Source organism: Protopterus annectens, chromosome 2.part0, assembly GCF_019279795.1.
Source record: "Protopterus annectens isolate FY-2018-M chromosome 2.part0, PAN1.0, whole genome shotgun sequence".
NCBI lineage: Eukaryota > Metazoa > Chordata > Ceratodontiformes > Protopteridae > Protopterus > Protopterus annectens.
In genome coordinates this window covers 990,651,428-990,667,417 of record NC_056728.1, presented here as the reverse complement: position 1 = coordinate 990,667,417, position 15,990 = coordinate 990,651,428, and positions in this window count along the sequence as shown.

Sequence of the window (15,990 nt, the reverse complement as noted above, 5' to 3'; positions counted from 1 at the left end):
GATACACTGTCTACGAACACCATTTAATGTGGCACAACAAAACTGTCTCCAGAAGATTTCCTTAAAGCAATCTCCCATTAATAAACTTCTCCCACAGATCATGCATTGCCCACTCCACCACCATTCATATCCCTCTTCCAATTCAAGTGCATAATCCCAAAGAAGTCTCTATTCTGCTTGAAAATATTTCCACCGACATCCCTCCCGGATCCAACAACATAAACCCCTGGTTCATATATCCCTGCAGAGAACATCTATCTCTTCCTTTGATTCACATATATAATCTGTCTCTCACACAAATCCTGCCACAGATTTGGAAAACTGCTCTGAATCAACCTCTCTCAAAGCAAACTAACCCCCAAAATATCTCTTCCATCCAATATCCAGCCTCCCATTTCTGGTAAAAACTTATTAAAGATGGTTAAAACCCAACTTTTCCTCTATATCCAGCAGTAGCACCTAATCTCTTCCAAACAAACATGGATTCTGGCCTGAAAGAACTATGACAGCCCTTTGGTCCCTAACTGATGAAATCCTACCAAACTCTGATAGGGGCTTCCTTACAGGTGATCTGTTTATAGACATTATAAAGGCATTTGACCTCACTGACCACTATCTTCTCCAAAACAAACTAATTGAAATTGGTATCAGTCCAGGCACCTCTCCATGGTTTAAAACCTTCCTCACTGACAGACACTTCAAAGTTAAAATAGGATCCTCCCAATCAGAATATGCACCTATTACCAAAGTTGATCCACAAGGATCCATTTTGCTCCCCCATCATCTTCATATTTATTAACAAACTTCATTGTGACCCAACCTCCCCCATCTTACACTTCTCTATGCTGATGACATGACCATTTGCCAGTCAGGTCACTCTCACACCAACATTCACTGCCAAGTACAGTAGACTTACATAAACTCCACCAATGGCTCAAACCATAAACTACTTCTGAACCCACCAAGACCAATACTATTGTTCTTGGAGCTCCAAAGAAAATTCCCCAAGCACCTGACTCTAACCATCTTTGACCTATACAACCATTCCATAGAGACAATCTCCACCTTCAAATACCCAGGACTGTGGCTTATCAGTCACTAAACTTCCATTTCCACATAAAGTGGAGAGCCAAAATAAACTCCTACCTCTTCAAGGCTAAAACGTTCTCCCCTTTTCTATCCCAACCAGGCATTGGCATACTAGTTCTCCTTTCTCAACTTGAATATGGGCTCCCAGTTTTGCTTTTGCCTCCAACAAACATTGCCCCACTCCAGACTATCTCTAACAGTATCTGCCAATTTATTACAACCTCACATCTCCGTCAGCATCACTGTATTACCCTAGAAAAAAACAAATGGCTACCCATAAAACAAAGATATAACCCACTTTTAGGATCCCAACTCTACAAACTTCATTGCCTCACATTTTATCCCACTGCAGCTAGACCATGAAAACAAACTCCTCATATAACCTGAGACATTACTAACATGCTACACCTATCTCTAGTACCAAACTCTACAGCAGTGCACATGCTTTCTCCTCTCGGGCACCTCGTCTTTGGCAAGTTCACCCCATTAATATTGAGGAAATTGACACTCATTCAAGATTCAGAATGCCAAATGTTCCTGCTTCAACACAGATGATATCACCCAACCTATCTCCTTTCTGAATCTCTCTTCTTCTCTCAATATTCACTAAAGATTTACCCACTTTACAAACTTTATATATATATATATATATATATATATATATATATATATATATATATATATATATATATATCACTGGAATGGATATAATCTTTTTTCTAGGTAATTAATCTGAACTATTTTGTTATTGCATACATTTCTGTATTATTTTTTTTTGTTTGTGAAATGTTTTGTATTTCACCCCGGCTGAACCTGAAATTGATCAGTACTGATCAGTGCACTACCCTGTTAAACAACTTTAATAAATAAATAAATGTAGAAAAAAAGAAGGGTGTTGAAAATTAGTGATGCCAGGATGCTTGTGGAAAAAAGAGAGGAGTAAGTTGCCTGAGTTGAGGATGAAAAGGGTCCTGTACCAGACTTACCCGGTTCACAAACTTTAAACAAATAAATTCTGGTCATTAAAATACATCAGAAGGCTGGTTTGAGATTAAAACTGTCATATTCCATTTTTTTCAGGTGGGATGAAACATATATAGAAGCACATCAGTCTTTAGGGGAAGAAAGTTTAGTCAATAAAACTCATGTTGATCCATCAAAGGTGGTTTCAGCAAACACAAACCAAAAGCATTTCACCAAAACCACTTTCAGAGAACACAAACATTTTTTTTGCAGGGGCAAAGCCACCCTGCACCCCCCCATTCCCCCCAGAATTGTATATACCAACTCTGAGGTCACAACAGTGGAGAAAAAGGCAATCTCCACTTTCTGCAAAGGAAGTTTCAGTGAAGTGTAATTTGGTTTCTTTGTATTTTCTGAAACTGCCTTTGATGAACTGAAGTTGATTCAGCTAAGTAAAGGGGGCTCTGTTTGTTGACCCTGTAGAAGCATGGGCAGGATCCAAGAGAGATCGTGCCAATGAAACCATTTCACTTGTTTCAAAAGGCAATGTTGAAGTGGCAGAGAGAAGCCAGGAACTGATTAGAAGAATCACAAAAATATTTTGAGTCTTTGATGTAATCCTGATCCCAGCACTGCGACATGATAAGGAATGGGGAGGGGAATAATAATAAAGTGAATCTGGTGAAACGTGGGAATACTGGGAAGAAAGGTGTGGAAAATTAGTGATGCCGTATGGGTTGCAAAAACTAAGGGGAGGCCTGAAAACAACATGGGTCTTATTTTGTGTCAGTCAGCAGAAGCAGGGATTTGAACCTGAAGCTGGTATGGTGAGAAGGTGAGCACTATAAAGAGGAGTGATAATATAATGAACTTGCCCTAGAATTCTTAAAGAACCCCACCTGTTGCATTAAGAGCTGTGGCAAAAAGGCCCTATTTCCACAAAACAGCATTTTGTGATTCAGAGACATGTTAGCCACAATGAGGAATGGCCGCATTATTGGCTAATTTACATGTCTCTGAAATGCCATTAACTACAGTGTATGTAGCTCAGGCACATTCCTTGGGTAGTTAACAGCGTGGCAGCATTGTGTTAGCACAGGCACCCCACCCCCAGTCATTTTCCCACAAACACAGTAAAATAAGTAAAGCACACACACACACACACACACACACACACACACACACACACACACACACACACACACACACACACACACACACACACACACACACACACACATTCCCCACATCTGCTCCTGGTGTCAGAATAAGAGAGAGGAACTAGTCATCTTAAAACTTTATTGATCAACTCAACCACAATAATTCCCAAAAATCATGAAAACCAGGTAGTGTTCCACAGCAACAAGCCTTTATTCATCAAAGCTTTCCCAAGTGTTCAGTTTGCCCACAGCAGACACAAGGGCAAAGTGAACAATTGGGAAAACTAATAACCTTGGTGTTGAGTTACAATTTTTTCAGTTTCAATGGCCAGGCTTACAAATGGACAAGGGGGATAGCCATGCAGCTAAGGCCCTAGCCTGACCAATGTAGCCCTAGGCAAGTGGGAGGAGGAATTTGTACTGCACAGTGAATACCACAGATTTATGATCAGTTACCTTTGCTTTATTGACAATGTATTCATAGTCTGTCAAGGTAAAAAATCTAAACTCACTGAATTTATCCATTACATCAGCAACTCCACCTCCTTCCTGAAAGTTACCACTTCCATCAGCTCTGAGTTAGTGCAGGACCTTGATAGGGCTGTCAGTATTGATAAAAACAAAGGAAAAATTAGTAACTTATACAGGTAACCAACAAGAGTGAACTACTTGCTTCACAAAGACAGAATGCATCCAGTAAAAATTAAGCACAATGTAATAAAATCACAAGGCTACATATTAGCACACATTACCACAGATTAGGCCCCTTTTCTCAAAAATATGAATGATCTTGAAAATGATTTCTTAACCAGAGGATATGAATCAAACATGTTACATATGATCCTGGATCCTATTAGAGATGCTAAAATTAAAAATGACCCTAAATGGAATAGGCCTTATGCTAGAATTGTGCAACAAGGCCACCCTAACTGAAATGAAGAGAAAAGTAAGGATAGTTGTATTCTAAGGCACACCTGCGATTTCAGTACAATTAAAGCCATTATTAAGGAGAACTGGGCCATCCTCACTGACAATCAGCAGCTTGTAAGGGTTTTAGAAGAACGCCCCACATTTGTATATAAAAAGAGCAGAAGCATACGTAGCTATGTGGGAAAGAAAAAGAAAAATAAGAAACACCAGGATGACATGAGCACTAAAATCTGTGGGCCACCTAACTGCACTTTCTGTGAGTACTTAATGAGGTGCGACTCATTTAAGTGTCCCTATCTTAAAAAGATGGTGAAAACTTCAGCAGGTGATAAATGCAATATAGGGCCATGTGTAATGACTGCCCTGCATTTTCTGTGGTTAAGACTATGAATAAACTGAAAAGGAGGATCTCAGTTCATCTTTCTAACATCAGATGTAAATGCCAGAATAATGCCTTATCCAGACACACCCAACACATTCTGGTTTTAAATTTATCATTCTGGACTGTGTGTAGATGGATAAGCTTGAAGGAGACGTCAACTGTGATTTGGGTGTTGAAATTAAATGCATTCAGAAAACCAGGAATTAACTACTATAGCTCTAGTAAAAGTGTGTTAAATTTACATAAACTGCCACACAATATGTAAAGCTTTTTTAGGGAATTTTTGAGAAAATATTTTTATGTACTAAAAATAAAAATGATGTGTAGTATGTGTATAAATGTATATATGTTTAGTTACTTTAACCTCAATTCTGCTTTGATTAAATTCAGCACACTCTGCATCCCACCAGAGATCAGAGATTTAAATGATAAATTCAAAACACACATTTTTTCATGCCACTATTACTATGAAGTATCACCAGAAAGTACTGGTATAATTCCCCCAATTAGCATACTGATGCATGCTCATGCACACTTTTATATATAACTAGTTTACTTCATCCACTATTTTTATGCATTTTTTTCCTACTGGTTTTCAATGAACATACATGTTTTTGGGGTTGTAAACATGAAAACTTACATGACTTTTTTTTTTTTTTTACTGCAAAGCACCAACATTTTTTCTTATCTGTAAATAAAATATTGTTTTCTGAGCTATAAATAACTTATATACTTACATATTGGATATTAGATAATGTTTATGGTTAGATAGCCATGTCTTTTTTTCTTGTATCAGTCTAGTTAACTCTTTTTACTTCTCTACCTATATATATGATTTTAGTTCTTGTCACAGACCTAATGAAGGCTTTATTGCATTAGTTGGCCGAAAGTGATTTTAGTTAAAAGTCAGTATGGTATGCTTTTCTTAACACCTGATTTGGGAATGTGGGTTGCAAATTGATAGGAAGTGTTTTCCTTAACTAGGATTTAGTTTAACCTAATCAGTAGTAGTGTGTGGGGGTGGGTACTTACTGTTCTAAAATGCAGTTTTTACGGCCATGTTTATATTGTTCACCTTGAATAGACAATTAAACTATATGTTTATAGGTTCATAGGTTCATATTAGGCTATCTGCCCTAGGGCATTTATAAGCCTAGCCAGAGTGTGTTTGGCTTTCGCCACCCATTTTAAATTAATTTTGCTATGCCCTTTTTAGAGGTTAGTATACTGTGCCTCTGTCTAACAGTGACACAGAAGTGATACCCGGGGTAAACCTACGATCCCCCATCCACTCATCAAGATTCCTCTTGAAGACAGTCAATGAGGGACTCTGCCTAACCTGGACTGGGATTTTATTCCAGAGTGAAGGGAGCCTCTGGGTTATGAATCTGTCCCTCCAGCATGTCCTATTTATTTCAGTGCTGAGGTTCAAGTCTCTCGAGCGCATAGCTCGATGGGATTTGGATTTTCTGAGGTGCAACATGTCCATTAATTCCGGGTTGGACATGGCTTTATACATCAGGCACAGATCGCCTCTGAGCAGGCGGTATGCCACTGAGTAGAGCTGGAGGTTCTTTAACCGGGCAGCATATGGCATCTGTTTGAGCCCTTTGATCCTCTTGGTGAGGTACTTTTGGGGTCTTTCCAGTTGCTGCAGGTGTCTGGTAAGGTACATCCCAAAATGGGCATTATACTCAATTATGGGCCTGATGAGGGATGAGTAAAGAGGCACGATGACCTCCCCTGATCTAGATGTGAATCCCTTCATGATTAGGTGGGCTATATAAAATGTTTTTCTAACCACTTTGGCCACTTGGTTGTCAAATGAGAGATTGCTATCAACTTGGGTCCCCAGGTCCCTAATTACTTCTTCTGTACTTAATGGATCACCACTTATGTGGTAATTTGTGGGCACTTTGTTTTTGCCAAAGGGGATGACTATACACTTTTTGGCATTTAGCTTGAGGCCATGGCTCTGGCACCAGTTGTCTGTTTCTATGAGGCCCTTTTGGAGGATGCTTGTGTCGGCTGGAGAGTCGATTATGGCTCCCAGTTTGCAGTCATCTGTGAACTTGGTCAACCACAGTCATTCCATGTTGGCCTGTACCTCTGAGAAATATACACCAAACAAGAGAGGTCCCAAGACTGAGCCTTGTGGGACGCCACTTGTAACTGGTTTGGATTCTGACATGGCTCCAGCAATTCTAACCATGTGGGTTCTGTCCTTGAGCCAGTTTGCAACCCATCTAGTGACATAGGGGTTTATATTTAAGCTGGTGAGCTTATCTATAATGCCCGAGTGGGGTATTGTATCGAAGGCTTTTGCGAGGTCCAGGTAGGCTGTGTGGACCACCTTCCCCTCGTCAATGGCCTTGGTGACTGTTTTAAAGAAATCGACCAGATTTAAGAGGCAGGATCTGCCCTTAACAAAGCCGAACTGGGTAGGATCCAGTGTCTGTAGGTCCCCAATATCTTTATTTATAAGGTCCATGATGATCCTTTCCATAGCTTTGCAGACCAAGCTAGTCAGGCTTATGGGGCGATAGTTTCCAGGATCCGTTGAGGCACCACCTTTGTGGAGAGGGACCACCGTTGCTGTACACCACTCTTTGGGTACATATCCTGTAGTAAGGCTGAGATTGAACAGTAGTTTTATGTTTGGGTTTAGCTCTTCTTGGAGTTCATGTAGGATGCAGCCCGGGACACCGTCTGGTCCCATTGATGCTGTGTTTTTTGCTTTGGAGAGGGTGGCTCTTACCTGAGCATCTGAGATGTCAGGGGGGCAGCACTCTGCTGGGATAGATATTTGCCCTTTTGGTGGGGGGGGGGAGTTTGCGCTGAACCTGTTAGCTAGGATGTTGGCAACGTCTGTGGGTTCAGTGTATTTTTTGTCATTTTGGACTAATTCTGAGCATATCTGGGAATTCCCACCCAGGTTCCTAACATAACTAAAGAAAGCCTTGTGATTATCCTTAGTGTCCTGTGCAATTTTTCTCTCAAAGCTGGCCTTAGACGATTTTATGAGTGCCCATAGTTGTTTGCTAATACTGATCAGAGATGCCTTCCCTTTTTGGGATTTTGCTCTATCATGTAGTAACTTCCTCCTTCTATTGTATAGTTTGTTTATGGCTGGGATCCACCAGACAGGACGTCTGCCTTTGGATGATTGGGTCTTGGTTTTATTTGGGATTGCATGATCCATGCATTCCTGAAGGTGTTCATAGAATGCGTTTATAAAGGATTCTGCGGTCTGGGCCGTATTTTCCACAGGCCTGGGGGCTTTGAAGGATTCCACCTCAGTTTTGAGGAGTGTGAAATTTGCTTTAGAGAAGTTTTTCACTGCGGTTTTCTGTGCAGGGGGTGGAGTCGGGCTGTGAATATCCAGTGAGATTAGTTTATGGTCTGATCTTACCCGTGAGGGATACACTTCTGGTCTGGAGCATAGAGTCCCCATGTTGGTGATGATCAGGTCCAGTATATTTTCTCCTCTTGTGGGAGTGGTAACAAGTTGCTCCATAGCATTTGAGTTTATAAATTCTAGGAACCTATGGGCTAGGGTGTTGGAGCTAGAGTAATGCTCCCAGTCTATGTTTGGGTAGTTGAAGTCGCCCAATATAATGGTGTTTGGAGAGACCTTCATACTTTCCAGTGCTCTTAGGAAGGCTGAGTGGAGTTCTTGGGTTTGGGAGGGTGGTCTGTAGCAGGCTATAAACTGGAAGGCAGTTTTACCCACTGTTAGTTGCACATGGATAGTCTCTGATGCTTCATGCTGTGCCACCAACCTGGAGGTGTGGGTATCTTTGACAAATATTGATACTCCCCCTCCTTTTGTGGTTCGGTCCAAGTTTTGGGGCCGAAAAGCATGGTATGAGGTATAACCTGGTAGTGCTGGGGTGCTCTCAGGAGCCTTGAACCAGGTTTCTGTTACTGCACAGATATCGATGTTTTCCATGCTAAGGAGAGTTTCGAGTGCATGCATCTTGAGGTTTACACTTCCGGCGTTGAGTAGCACTACTCTTAGTTTCTTATCCCTTGGGATACCTATGGAGGTGGGTTTGTCTTTTGAGCCTTGCCTAAAAAAGGCACTATGGGGGTAGCAAGAGCCTTTGCCAATATCCAAAAGCCCAGGGGTGATAGGTGCAAGCCGTCCCTAGCAAAGCATCGTGGCTTGTCGAGCATGTCATCCCAGGCTGACAGGCATTGGATCCCCTTTGAATGACACCAATACTTAAGCCAATTGTTGAAATTGATCATCTTGTCTTCATACTGTGGCATCATTCTTGGTGAGGGTAAGATGCTACTCAAGGTCAGGGTCATACCGGCCTGGGCTACATGCTCAGAGAGCTCCTCTATGTCTCTTTTCATGTAGTCCAGGGAGGTACGTCTCAGGTCATTCACACCAGCATGGACAATGACTGAGTCATATTTGTACTTGCCTTGGAGTGACCTGAGTGCTTGTGTTATGTGGCAGTTCCTAGCGCTCGACAGGCAGCTCACCGTGACCTTCTCCTTGTTCAGCCTGGTGAGCGGGACATCAGTGTGCCTGATGATAGAGTCACCTATTACAAGTGTATCAGGTGTGTTGTTTAGCCTTAAGGGCTGTGACTGTTCGGCACACTGGCTTTGTGAGCTATGTGTTGCATGTGTTTTGTTTTGGGGTAATGGTTGCTTGGGTGTCTGCTTTGGAGGTCTCTGCTGCTTAGGCAGATTTTTATTTAGAGCCTCTGAGTATGGTTTTGTGTGTTTATGTGTTTGGTTTGCTGTCGTGTTAGGTCTATGTGAGACTGGAATTGTAGTGAGTGTGGTTTCCTTTTCATCCTGACTGGTTACGCCAGTACTGAGTTGAGAGAGCTTAGCCTCCAGTTTGGCTATATGGTTGCATCTCTCACATGTGTTGGAATTTGTTGGGAGGAGGAGAGGGTTGTCTGTGTACATGAGGCAGTTGTAACATTGCCTCAAGATTCCCAGATTCACCAGCTGGACCGGAGTGAAGATTGACAACTGACCTTTGGACATGCTAGAATAGTATTGGGAATTCCTTTATAATTGAAAAAAAGGGCCAATGGGGAACAAGGTACTCAAGGGGAGTTTGTGAGGGTGTAGTGCTTTTAATTTTTTAGTGCTGACTTATATAATTGCTTTAGTGAGCAAGTGCCAGGTAACTTAAATGCAATGTGCTACAGGTAACTTAAATGCAAAAATGACAAACAGTAACTTTCATTCAAGTGAAACAAGGAAATAAGTACAGTAAGCAATTCAAATATCACTAGGGATCCACAGAAGGTCTGAAAAGCCGTGTTTTAGGTGGAATTAGCGTTTCAGGGAAATAACAAGAAAACAAACAACAAGCATACAAACAAAGCTAGATTCAGCAGGCCTGGATCTAGTCTATGCTACAGCAAACAAGGTGTACCAATTTCAGTAAGAAACAGTTCAAATATGCAGGCACTATAAGCCTTTAACCAGAAATTCCCAGCTCAGAAGGGCAAATGTATATTTTCCACTCCTACTTCTAATTGTATAAAAGCTGATATGTTTAACATAGTAAAATATTTATGATTTTTGTTACTGAGGATCGCTTAACCCAGCCACTGGGGATGCATAAGCCAGCCACTGTGGATGCACAAGCCAGTGCATTTCTTCATGCTGGTCCCAAGCCCGGTGTGAATGAGAGGGAGGATAGAGGAATGGTGAGGATGCAGTGAGTAGAGCTGGCAAAGGTGGATGAGTTTAAGTACTTGGGATCAACAGTTCAGAGTAATGGGGAGTGTGGAAGAGAGGTGAAGAGCTTATAGGCAGGGTGGAATGGGTGGAGAAGAGTGTCAGGAGTGATTTGTGACAGACGGGTACCAGTAAGAGTGAAAGGGAAGGTCTACAAGAGGGTAGTGAGACCAACTATGTTGTATGGGTTGGAGACTGTGGCATTGAGAAAAAGGCAGAAGTCAGAGCTGGAAGTGGCAGAGTTAAAGATGTTAAGATTTGCACTGGGTGTGACAAGGATGGACAGGATTAGGAATCAGTATATTAGAGGGTCAGCTCAGGTTGGACGGTTTGGAGACAAAGTCAGAGAGGTGAGATTGCGTTGGTTTGTACATGTGCTGAGGAGGGATGATAGGTAAATTGGGAAAAGGATGCTAAGGATGGAGCTGCCAAGTAAGCGGAAAAGAGGAAGGCCTAAGATAAGGTTTATGGACATGGTGAGAGAGGACATGCAGGTGGTTGGTGTGACAGAGCAATTTGCAGAGGACAGGAAGAAATGGAAACAGATGATCTGCTGTGGTGACCCCTAACAGGAATAGCCGAAAGAGAAGTTACTGAGGATTGCTTGTCTATGCTGAATAAAGGCTTGTTGCTTTGGAAGACTACCTGGTTTTCATGATTTTTGGTAATTATTGTGACTGAGCTCATCAACAAAGTCCAAAGACCATTAATTTCTCTTTTTTTATTTTTTCCTCAACACTCATGGTGATGAGGTTGGAACTAGACAGATTCCTGTGCTTGTTCATCTTTTTTATTGTTGTCAGAATAACCTAATAACTCCCTGGTAATTTATGGATGTTTATAGTCAATTCTTAATGTCAGACATTTGGGGTTTCACACTTCATATCCTTCAGTAAACGCATGGTTGTGTGAAAGCTACTATTAAAGTAGCTTTCAAAGTTTTTAAGAGAAATGATTCAAACCAGTCCCTATGATTTTGGCTTTGTCTTGATATCTTGCAATACAAGGTTGAGAGGTAAGCTTGATGTTTCTAGTCCCTCTGCCTTTTAAGTCACAAACTGCTTCAGGCATTGAACAACAAACGAGAGATCTTTATAATATTTCAAAAAATCCTGCTGCACTAACTTATCAGTAAGCAAAGGGGGCTAATGTAGCATACTTTAGTTTTTTTTTTGGGGGGGGGGTATTACTTTTTTAGGTTTTAAAGGTGATGTCCCTAGTGTCTTTTGGTGACACAGAGAAATAATCCCCTTTATGGGAGGTGGAAAGATACAGTGTTGGAATCCCTTTAAGTGCCCTTTAATGCATGCTGTTAAAACTATCCCTGCTGTCTAATGGCTCCCTGGTCCATTTTTTTAATCAAGTGCCTTTAAGACACACTATATAGATTATTAATGTTGCCCCTACCCATACTTTAGTGAAGACTTCTCCTTAGCGTCTAATGTTCCCTGACCCATGTTACATGCAAGTGTCATTCAGGCATAAGTTAAGAGTTATTCCTGGTGGCTAGGGATTCCCACTCCAACCTTCATTCTGCTTAAATGTCATTCAAGCACAAATTTAGAGAGTTTTCCCTTGTTGCTAGTGCCTCCAAGCCACCCATTATTTTAGGCTTTGCTCATTAGTCCAGGAGTTTGTGAAAATATTACAGCCACAAACACAGATAAACAAATTCATTCCATTTTTACACACGAACACAGCCCCCTCCTCACCCGAATGTAGTCACGGACACACTCAACCATTCACCCACACACACATTTCTAACCTACACCCTTACTACAACCCCCAGCAAACACAAACTCACACATACAGCCCCTCACAAACACACACCCTCTTACATCACCTTACCAATAAACCCCCCACCACTTACCTCTACTACACTGGACGAACATAGCTTTTTGGACATGTTTATTACTGTGAGCAGCCAAGAACTTCCAGGGTATAGATTGTGTACATGCCTTAGCACAGGCACGTCCATTAGGAGAGCACTTATGTCTCTTTCCCAGACTACCTCATTAGCATGTAGCACAACCGTGGAGACACCCACCGTGGTGCTGCACGTTATTTTGCAAAAGCACTGTGGTGGAGCTGTGCCTGAATTCAAAAAATGACTGAGGTGTACACTTTATGAATTCAGCCCTTGATAAATATTGGGAGAATTGGGGAGTTTCAAACTAGTGCAGGAACGGAAACATATGAACTTCCCTTTGTTGTTGCCCATGAAGAAGCTAACTAAAGTAAATAAATAATTGCAAGTAAAACAGAAAATAGAATAAATATTATTGTGTTTTAAATAGTTTAATATTACAGTAAAATGTAACACATTGCTGTACAACATGTTAGTGTAACCATGGAGGGATACTGACTTTTTTCTCTGGTTGTAAGTTGGCTTGACTTGTAATAGTAAGGCAAGAAAGTGCCTTGTTAATTGTAAAACATAGAAACAATGCACTAAGTGTTAGCTGACTGATTATTGACAGTAAAATAACTATTTTAAAAATGAAAAACAAGGAAGTAGCAGTGCAAAGTGAAACAATAACTGTGATTTATAACTATTGGTTGGAGTTAGTTATGAGTGTGTGTCCATTACCCGACATAAATTTAATAGATAATTTCTTCTTGGCAACTATAGGGTTAGAAGAGTAGACACAAAATGTAAATTAAAGTCAAAGATAGTATTGCTTTCTTCCAGTCTTTAAACATGATAAAAATTAAAAGAAAGTCAAGAATGCAAGATAAATGGTAGTTTCATAGGGAATCAGACTAAGTATATCACTGGTCGAGTGGAAACTGGTACAGTTAGCCTGAGGCACTCGAGAAAAGGAAGACAGCAATTAAGAGATGGTCAGACAATATATAATAAGTGACCTTTTTAGTAGATCAAGTCAGAGAGTTATTACCTCACATACATTTCAAAGTTAACAATTTATTCTTCCACTTTTATGATTATCAAATAGAGGCAAGAACGTAGCTTAAATCAGTGGTAGTCCTTTTTTCATTCCCACAAGCTAACCATGTTAAAATATTAAAGTAAATAATTCAAGATAAATGGTAGTTATGTAGTGTAGTATGAAGAAATCAGCACTTTTTAAATCTCATAAACAAATGCTTGTCTCAGGGAAGACAACTACATGTGCAGTATTAGTCTAGTGGAAAATGACAAGAGTTGAACGGATATACTTAAGGAAGGGGAAGATGTCAATCAAGAAATGTTTACACAGAGAATCTTAAAAGACCTTCAGGGGTTACTAACTGACTTTAAAAAGCACAGGGAAATGTAACGGAGGGAATGTAAAGTGGAAAATGAAAGGAAAATAAATAGAGAAATTAATAGTCCCTGAAATTCAGAAACAAGTAAACATAGGTTATGCATTTGTACATTGGCTAATTAGCACAAAGAACAGAGATACTTCCCAAAGCTGATTAACAATGTAACAGGAGGCAATCAGTATGACAGAGACTAATTCATGAATGCAATAGCAAAAGTCACACAGACCATTTAAAGAGGAGCAGCATAGTGTGACAACAGTCACATGGCCAGAGGAACCCAGTAGCATGCATGTACTATACCAGTGATTATGTGCATTCAAACACGCTAAGTCACACTGCTATGAGAACTGCTGACAGTCATTTTAAAGGCTTCTCAGCAAAGCCCTTGCCAATTTATTTTCATTAATGGGAAGACAATGGGAATATAGGGCAGCCAGAATGGGGGAAGAGCAAGCAAAGGAACAAACAGAAGAGCAAGGTGATGGGTAGACTGGGATGTGGGAAGAGGAAGCAAAGGTATTTTTTTCTGTGGGACAGATGCCCATTTTTTTGTTAAGAAGGCTAGAGAAAGAAAGAAGCAAGTGGAAGAGGCTGGTGAGAAAGAAGGTATAGTGATGGCAACACAGCAAGCAAACTCAGAATACTTACAAAGACTAATGGGAGAGGTGCTGACACAAAAGGGAGAAACACAAGAAGGGACACAGACAAAGGGGAGGACAACTGGTTATAGGAAGGAGTGCAGTGTAGTTCAAACTGGGGAGGAAAATTAAATAAAACTAACAGGAACACCATGAGGGATAGGGTGGGCTGACAGCTGACTTTCGCACTGAGCAATGCTGCACCCAGCCAGAGGTCAGCCACTTCTGTGACTGCTCTCTCCACTTGGCCCAACCACTGGTGACTCATTCAGCAGGGCCAGGCAGCAGTACAACCATCTCAGTCGCATAAGAATGTTTTCCTGGTGGCCAATGTGGGGTAAAACTGTTAGTCTACCACTGCTCTCACTACGTACTCCATTTCCTGCCAGCTAACATATTATGACCAACCAGCAGCATCCCCTGAAGGACAGATGACTCCCCAGCCCACCCAGTGACTGACCAGAAGTCAATATAGAATCCTCCAGGTTATCGCCTGCTGGATATCCTTTGTCAGGGGATTACAAGGCAAGGTGACTTCTGTCACAGCTCTGAGTGTCACTGCATATAATAGCATCATCATCATCATCAACACCCTTTTTCCAATTTTCTACATGGTTTCAGGGTGTTGTGTCAAATGTCACCATCTCTCTATTCAATCCCACTCTCCTGTCTTCTTTGACACTCATGGCCGACTGTCACAGATCTTCTCTTACACAATCCATCCACCGGTTTGCTAAATGCCCTTGTTTCCTCTTGCCTTCTTCCTGTCTATACCAAATCATTAGATTGTCTTCTCCTTTTCCGTACATGCACCCAAACCACTGTAATCTGTTCTCTTTGACCTTTTCTGCAACTGGAGCTACTTTGACTTCTGCTCTTATGTCCTCATTTCTTCATCTGTCCCACAGGGTCTACTTTCATTTGTCAAAATCTCGTTATTTCAACAAACAAAAGTACAACCCCATTTACACGAAAGTGCACTTAAACCAAAGTCTACTTTTGCAAATAACGGTTCACCGAACCAGTAATAACAAAACATTACACACTACAAAAGCAGTTGTGCAGGAGGGCAAGCCCCCTGCACCCCCTTCCATGTGGGGGGCTGGGCTTTATGGCAGGCACACTTGCCAAAATCAGTACATACACACCTCCCACCATTAGTATGGATCCCTGGTGTTAGCATAAACCCCTGGTAAAACAGCATCATAAATCAAAAGAAATAAAATGAACAAATAAATAATAAATATAAAAGGAGGAGAACAAGAAATAGAGAGAGAGAGAGACAGATCAAGACACAACAGGAGAAAACACTGGAAAGTCTGTATAATACATACTATCAAAACTAATTGTTATGTGTAGTAAAGTGGTGTTTTTTATTCAAAGGCAATGTAGAGAATTGCTGTGACATGCCAAATAAAAAGGTTCGACTGCAGGCAGGGTATCAAAAGGGGCAGGAAGTCGCATATCTTAAGCAGTCCCCCTCCCCCTTTTGTATGTGAGGAGAACAATGCATGTGGTGTAATACGCAACTGAAGGTGCCACGTAAGGTAGACTGGGAAGCCTCCAGTGCAATGCTTTACTTCCAAGAGACATGGTAGAATTGATATACATAGCATACTCTGATACCTGTAGTGTAACATGTGAACCATGGCAGTGGGACACCGCTACAATGGCTAAAACAATGGCAGTCACAGTAGTACTATATATGCCAGCCTACAGTATATGAGAGAGTATGCTGTTATAAAGCATGATCATGGTGTGCACCATCTTGGTGCTTAGAAAGGGCAGTGAATGCAGCATGCCAAGCAATCAGACTGATGCATCATGAAAGGAGGGA